This window comes from Lytechinus variegatus, chromosome 3 (assembly GCF_018143015.1).
Source record: "Lytechinus variegatus isolate NC3 chromosome 3, Lvar_3.0, whole genome shotgun sequence".
In the NCBI taxonomy this organism is placed as follows: Eukaryota; Metazoa; Echinodermata; class Echinoidea; order Temnopleuroida; family Toxopneustidae; genus Lytechinus; species Lytechinus variegatus.
This window is the reverse complement of record NC_054742.1, coordinates 72,236,524-72,245,088: the sequence shown is the minus strand read 5'-3', so window position 1 is coordinate 72,245,088 and position 8,565 is coordinate 72,236,524. Positions and strand designations below refer to the sequence as shown.

The following is an 8,565-nucleotide window of genomic DNA, read 5'->3' as shown; positions in this document are numbered from 1 at the left end:
CATGTATATGTAATATTTTTTTTACTACAAATAGTCCTCTGAGGTTGCAAGGTTGAGTTTGTGCAATATCTCATGTGTGACCAAACTCATTCTGTTTACTTCATAGATTGTCATTTTCAAATAAAATATGTGAGTTTAGTTGAGTGAAATTTTAAATGCAACAACTTGGTATATATGTTTGTTATGGTTTTTTTTCTTGGCTGGAACAAAAATATTGATCTTTGTTAATTAAGAATTAGATATTCAAAATGCTTCTAAATACTTCTTTCAAGTGTATATTATATGTAAGGAAGGGGATCGATGTTTACATTTTCTATTTAGTAAAAACCTGCAATAGGCGAAAATCAATTTCAATATTGATTTATTTTTTTTTTACTTTCAGGGACTGTAAGAAAAGTGCGACTGCCAGTTTAGGGATGATGTATATGATTCCTCTTCATCATCGAAAACAGCTCATCCATCAGTGCCTCCCCCTATTAATTGCTTCAATGCCCTGGAGATGTGGTAGCAAAAGAAAGGTATATGTTTCCATTAAAATCAATTATACAATAACCGTTCGCAGCAATGGGTGCGTGTCCAAGAATTGTGTTTTTTCTGATGATAGATGGATTTTGAAACTCATTTGAAGTATTTTCACCTACATATGCATTTGCATATTTATGGAAAACTTACTCAAATGATAAATGAGATTACAATGAAAGTATACATTTGAGTGCTGAAAAATGAGAAGACAAACTGATGGTTTCATGCAAATTATAGTTTCATTTCTATAATGTTATCCGAGGTATTTCTGTGAAAATACTGATTTTCAGCTTTAAAAATACTAAAGTGTTCCATTTCCATTCATTATTTTGTTTCACCTATATATTGTTATAATTATGTTCCAACTATTATTTTACTATTCCAGTTATGTTCTGTTGATACCTTTGTTTTTGTTATTAAATGTATTTTCTTTGTGTATATACATAATTTTGTTCTCATTTTGTTCTTTTTAATGAATTTGGAAATGAATACTTGATATGAAATTGAATTCTCGTTCAAGTTGGCAGCTCTGCAATCGATGAAGTCTTTAGGTCACAATTTCCATTTAAAGGTATTATTTAACTTTGTGAGCAGCTGATTTAAAAAATTCTCAAACCAAGATGAAACATGTGTACAAGTACATGTATTAGAAATATAAAACCCTGAAAACAACCATTATTGAGAATGAAAAGCTAAAAATACAAGGCAAACCCCAATTTTGTAATTAGGCATCTCGAAGACACTTAAATAGAACATATAAGTGTATGGGATGAAATTAAGATGGTGTTTCTGGTCACTATATATTTCACTTTTTGAAGCACTAAACGGTTTTCGGACGCAATTTTTTCTGGGCTTAATTTTTGTGATGTATCACAGACACAGGTGACAAGTGTGACCTAAGTTCTAGCTCAGATTTTTTAAAGTCAAATCAATGTTAGCCAATCACTTTAAGTCCATAACTTTATTTGCAAAGGGATCATCCTATTAAAAATTATGAAGAGAGACAAAAAGGAAATTTCCATCTATAATCATTAGCTAATCAACATATTTATATCCATTATCTTCACCCCCCCCCCCCCTAGACACTATCAGCCCTAAAGCGTTTGGGAGTATCAAAGTCCAGGATTGCTTTTCACCACTTTGTACAAACCCAAAGGAATGATGATTTGCAGTTGAAGAATTCTGTTGTTGAGGTTTGTGGAGCAGTGACATTGCTATAACCATTTTACATACTGAAAAACAATCACATTTGCATTTGAAAATGAATATAAAATACACATTTAAGTTGATACTGTGTAAATACTGTAGATTCATACTTTAAAACATCAAAGCCTGTATGAAGCTTTGATAAATCCGCCTGTATATGTGTATGTCATCTAGTAATGAAATGGAATAGTATTTCATTTCATTACTAGATTTATCGATGCAGTAGCCCCAAAACGGTTATGGGAAGGATGGAAACTAAAATTCTGTGGTCTGGGTTGTCCTCCCATCCATCTGTTCCATTTTTTTTTTGAAGTTCAAAGTTTTAAAATCACAGATGTCATTACAGATACGGGGGGGGGACTCAAGGACCTTGTGACATATATACTCCAAACTTGGATCATTTTACATAATATGATGGTGTGGTGTTGATCTGATCAATTCTTGCAGGTAACAAGGTCAAAGGTTCAAGGTCACAGAGATCAAAATATATCTTAAAATAGCTTGTGATTGCTCATTGAACTTCAGACTTGGAAGATGTGCATGTATGCTTACTGGAGTGACATTGACCTGATTAGTTTGAAGGATCAAAGGTCACACAGGTCATACATCTTGACATATATGATAAGAGTACCAAAGTGTGACGTTATCAATTTTTGCATTTCAGCATTTTTCATACCATATTTTTGTGAAATACCTCCACTACCAAAATTTGGAGCGAATTGGTCCATGGGGTCCTGAGATGTGACCTCATGAATACATAATTAGCCCCCACTGAAGTCAATGTATTATTAGCCTGGTTCCTAAATTTTAGAACCAGGCCAGTAATTCTTTGATTTCAATGGGGGCTAATTGAGTTCATATCTCAGGCCCCCATGGACCGATTTGCTCCAAATTTTGGTAGTTGAGTCATCATGCTCTACCAAAACATGGTATCAAAATGCTGAAATGCAGACAAAAAGATTTTTTTTTGCGACATCATCACTTCAGTACTCTGTTGTGATGATTCAAGAAATGTTTGAAGGACTGACTTCAAATTCGGTTTATACAAGCATATGGCTTGTATAAAATGACAATGATCTAGTTAGGGGGAATGGCTTGTTCATATTACAATCCAATTTCTAGATAAACAATGTGATTAGAAATTTGATGGTTTTCACAATATCAGAATAAAGTATGCAATATAGTTCAGATCTGGCTATGGCGAAGGTGTTAATTTTATTGTGTGTTGCAGTATAGAATCTGTCTAGTTTTTGCTAGTCTTTTTTTTTATCATGACATCTCCATTTGCAAGTATTTTTCCCCCCATTTTTGGATGCGACTATTTTTTTCTTCGCAGCTTTATTGGTCTGTCAGCAACAGCAGAAGGAAAAAAAATTCAACGGCTTCATTTTTTTCTCTGTCAATATTTTGTTTTTGTTTCAAGGTGTCAAACTCAGCTCATGATGATGAAGATGCTGAAGATGAAGATGCTGAAGATGAAGATGCTGAAGAGGAGGATGATGAGGAGGAGGGAGATGAAGAGGAGGATGATGAAGAGGAGGAGGATGATGATGATGATGAGGAGGATGATGATGAAGATGCATTAGATTCAAAGGTTTGTCTGACATAGAATAGAGACCAACTTCTACTCCTCTCACACCTACACCCGTGTTCTAACTTCTGATCCTTTGATGTTTTATTTGATCCTCTGTCATTTCATGTGATGGCAAGAAGATAATAGAATGAAATATTTAACAGTTGGTGCCTCCCTCAAATCCACTTAATCATAATAATGTTCAGTTTTATAGTGTTTATAATTATAATGACTAATTAAATCAATCTTTAAGTGCTATGTGGTGGAGCGTTGTGGCCCAATGTATTAGTCTTCTGACTTTGAAACAGAGGGTCGTGGGTTCGAATCCCAGCCATGGCGTAATTTCCTTCAGCAAGAAATTTATTCACATTGTGCTGCACTCAACCCAGGTGAGGTGAATGGGTACCCAGCAGGATTAATTCCTCGAACGCATGAGCGCTGAAAGGCAGTTCGAGCTAAAGCCGGTGTAAGAATGATGATAATAATAACAACGCGCATCGGAATAGAATATTTCTAGATAGATGAACTATATAAATGCCTATTGTTATTAAGGAAAAAGGTAGGTTCAAATAGTTATAAAGATATATAGCAATATACATGTAAGTATACAATATGAATAAATTCACAAATAGCATTGCGAAACCCTCGTTCTTTTGGTACACATTTACTGTACAAGTACATGTTATGTGCATCAATATCTTTTTTTTCTTTCACAGATGTCCCTCGGGGAAGATGACAATGAAACTGATGAATATGATGATGAAGATGATGAGTAAGTAATGCTTCAATAACTTATTTAATAATTATTGGGTGTCGCCAGAGGGCATAAGTGTATCGATGAGGGGGGATGGCTGATCCCTGGTGACCTTTTTCAGGGAGTGCTAAAAGGGCAATACAAGTTTTTTTAACTGTCTAATGAGTAACGTTTCCAACCTGGTGATTTATTTTTATGATGATGATGAAAACCGTCAGTGGCGGACCGTGACCCGGAGGAGACAAAGCATTCACAAACACTACAGTGCCCCTCCAATGCTTTGTCTCCTGCAGGTCACGGTCCGCCACTGAAAATGATGATGATAAATAATAGTGATAGTGATGAAGATATAGTGATTTTGATGATGATAGGTGATGATGATTTTGATTTAAATGAGGATAATGATGATGAAGATTTTGATGGTGGTATGATTATGATAATGGTTTTAATGATTTTGATGATGATGTGATGATGGTGCTGCTAATGATGATGATGGTGGTGGTGATGATAGAATATTATGGAGATGATGATGATAATGATGATTTGATGATGATGATGATGCTGATTGTTATGATTTCTTTGATGATAATGATGATGGTGATTTTTGTAATGGAGATGATTTTGATGATGATGATGATGATTTTGATGATGATGATGATGATGATGACGATTTTGATTATGATGCTGATGACAATAATTTTCGTAAAAATGATGAAGATGATGATTATTTTGATAATTGTGGTAATGATATTGATGGTAATGATTATGATGATGATGATGATTATGATGATGATGGTGATTGATGGTAAAATATTGATGTTTTCCTTCTCATTTCAGTGAGGATGAGGAAGAGTCATCACCTGAAAAGCCAACCAAGAAAAGAAAGGTAAAATGTATGTTGATCCAAAACTTAATCAATACTAAATGCTATAAATAGAGTTTGTCTGTAAAGAGTGATGATCAAATTAGTGTTTGGTGTCAAGGTAAAAGCTCACGCTCACCGATTATGTAGAGTCCATGTAGGCCCAAAATGTTTCCATATTAAAGGTCAAGTCCACCTCAGAAAATGTTGATTTGAATCAATAGAGAAAAATCAGACAAGCACAATGCTGAAAATTTCATCAAAATCGGATGTAAAATAAGAAAGTTATGACATTTCAAAGTTTCGCTTATTTTCAACAAAATAGTTATATGAACGAGCCAGTTACATCCAAATGAGAGAGTCGATGATGTCACTCACTATCTCTTTTGTTTTTTTATTGTTTGAATTATACAATATTTCAATTTTTACGAATTTGACAATTAGGACCTCCTTGCCTGAAGCACAAAATGTTAAAATAATGGAATTCCACGTGTTTAGGGAGGAATGAAACTTAATTTTACATGACAGTGACGAGAAAATCAAAATATTTCATATAATAAAATACAAAAGAAATAGTGAGTGAGTGATGTCATGAACTCTCTCATTTGGATGTAACTGGCTCGTTCATATAACTATTTTGTTGAAAATAAGCGAAACTTTAGAATGCCATAACTTTCCTATTTTACATCCGAGTTTGATGAAATTTTCAGTGTTGTGCTTGTTGAATTTTACTCTTTTTATTCAAATCAAGTTTTTGTTGGGGTGGACTTGTCCTTTAACCCTTTACGTACAGTGGTGGAGCGTCGTGGCCCAGTGGATTAGTCTTCTGACTTGAACCAGAGGGTCGTGGGTTCGAATCCCAGCCATGGCGTAATTTCCTTCAGCAAGAAATTCATCCACATTGTGCTGTACTCAACCCAGGTGAGGTGAATGAGTACCTGGTAGGGAAGAAATTTCTTGAATGCTTGAGCGCCTAGGCAGCCCAGCTAAAGCTGGGGTAATAATAATAGCAGGGCCCACTGGGAGAACAGTTTTCATAACTTAAGTGGCTTCCCTGGGTAAACATAGGACTACCTAAGACTAATGCTAGTTGCAAGGCTTCTGGAAGAAAAAGTGCAATTGCTGATAGATTAGCAAAACAAGCATGAAATTGTTGGGTCTTTTTCCAAGCAGTAACAATATGCCTTGCCACATGTGCTTGTTTGTGTTGGTGATCTTAAAATCATTATCGGTTTTCAGCTTAGATTTCATGATTTCACAATGTTGAGTTAATGTAACTCCACCAGATCCTAGATCTACAGTGATGTCAATTGACCTGGGTTTTACACACTTTCACATGGAAATCAATTAACTAATTTTGGTTATCTTTGAAGCTAATTGTTTTACTTTTTCATCTGTTGCAGTAATTAAAATCAAAATCTTGATTGATTTTTAAACAGAATCCCAATCAAGGCACATGTGGATGATGAGATGATCATTCAACTGAATGTTCTCAATGAAAGAGCAACCTCCATATGTCACGCGCAATGGAACAAAAGATGAATACAGAGGAGGAGGATGATATTGGAGAAGAGAACGAGGGCGGTATTGATAGAGGAGTTGGAAGATGGAGCAGAAGAAATCTCTTTAAAGAGATGAGAGTTGAATTAGACTGCGAAGATGACGTTGGAGATTGCAAAGTGAAGATTTTACCTTGATTGCTTCTGAAACCACTATCATTCATGCAAGTCAAAGAATGGAAGCTGAGTGCTTAAGTCGAGGGTTGAGAATCAACATGTTCTAGGGACAGGAAGCATGAATGGAAGGAAATGTCATCAGGGAAGTCTTGACGAGACACTGAGCAGGAGTGGAGTCAACTCTGTGAAGACATAAGCCCGCAGTGAAGTCCAATTTAAGTTTGGGCACGGCCTAATTCTCTTCTAAAATAGTTATGGGAAGCCAAAAATGTAAAAAAAAATATTTAAAAAAAAGAATGCTGAAGAAGAAATAGTGTGTTGAGACTATATTTTTAAAATACACCATTATCAGTTTCCACAAGGTTTGAATTAATTATTTAACCTTCAAACAGCCATTTGAAAGACGCCATTCTGATCAGTTTCCACAAGTTTTGAATTAATTATTCAACCTTCAAACAGCCATTTGAAAGAAACTGCCGTCCGAATCGGTTCATTGCCATTTGGTCTAATAGACACCTATAAAACAGACAGTGTAAAACTCACATCAATGATGTGGAGCTCATCCGGCATCTCGCAACAAAATTTAACACAATTTTAATTTCAGCCCAGTTGACACTGTAGTGAATTATATTGGTGACATAAATTGATGAAGAAATGACATAAAAGCATTTTTTGTGATCTATGAATAAATTTCATATGAATTAAGTATTCATAATTATCTAGTCAAAGTTTCTTAACTCTGGGTAGAACCTTGGTCAACCTAATGTAGCTCTCAGATGGAACAAAAATAACCAAAATCGATCAACAAATAAATAAGTAATTTTTGTGAGTTTTGAAAACATATGAATAAATTAGCATATTTAATGAGTTTCAAAATTCTATGTTGAAATTTTGTATCACCACCTCGAGCTATCATACTCAACAAATTGAAATTGATCAACAAATGAAGAAAAAAAAATGTGATTTATGAATAAATTTTGCATAAATTAGAATAAATAATTTTCCAGACAAAATTTCAAAATTTTGTGTACAAGTTTGGTGAACCTCATGCAGCTCTACCAGATGGAAGAAAAAAAATCAACATCTGTCAACAAATAAAGAAGAAGAGGCATTTTCCGTGATTTATGAATAAATTTTGCATAAATAGCTTTCTACTGAAAATTTCAAAATTCTTTGTAGAAGTTTGGTGAACCTTATAAAGTTCTACAAGATGAAAGAAGAAAAAGGTAAAAATCGGTCAACACAAAGAAGAAAAAGCATTTTATGTGAATTTTTAAAAATATGAATAAATTAATTTTGCATAAATTAGCATAAAAATTGTTCTAGTCAAAATTTCAAAATTCTGTGAAGAAGATTGGTGAACCTCATGAAGCTCTAAGGATGGAAGGAAAAAAAATCAAAATCGGTCAACAAATAAAGAAGAAAAGCATTTTATGTGAATTTTAAAAAATATTCATAAATTACTTTCGCATAAATTAGCATAAAAATTGTTCTGGTCAAAATTCTGTATAGAAGTTTGGTGAACCTCATGATGCTCTACCAGATGGAAGCAAAAAAATTAAAATCGGTCTACAAATGAAGCAGTAGCATTTTTGTGAATTTTGAAGAATGCGCATAAATTAGCATATTTAATGAATTTCAAAATTCTGTGTAGAAGTTTTGAATCCCCACCTAGTGCTATCATATGAAGCAAACAGAATTGAAATCGGACTTTAAATGGCGAAGTAGTAGCATTTTGAAATTGTGGACAGACGAAGGACGCCACGCAACGGCATAAGCTCATCTTGCCCTTCGGGCCGCATGAGCTAAAAATGTGATAAATTGAATCTGTACACAAAAGGCTATCCATATTTTTGTGACATTCCTTTCAATGAATATTAATGAGTTTGTTATTTTTTGCAACAGAAATGCTTTATAATGGTCAAACTGGTGCTTTAATGCTCAGTGTTAAATGACACAGTGCTTCCGATAT

The 8,565-nt window shown here is 34.2% G+C and overlaps 1 long non-coding RNA gene across 1 annotated transcript; it reads left to right on the top strand.

Annotated features, from left to right (window-relative positions):
* The first annotated feature begins 3,276 nt into the window (after positions 1-3,276).
* Positions 3,277-7,125, top strand: LOC121411876. Its single transcript, XR_005969550.1, has 4 exons — positions 3,277-3,322; positions 4,018-4,073; positions 4,893-4,948; positions 6,357-7,125. It is a non-coding gene; the product is annotated as an uncharacterized LOC121411876 (long non-coding RNA).
* The last annotated feature ends 1,440 nt before the right edge of the window (positions 7,126-8,565 follow it).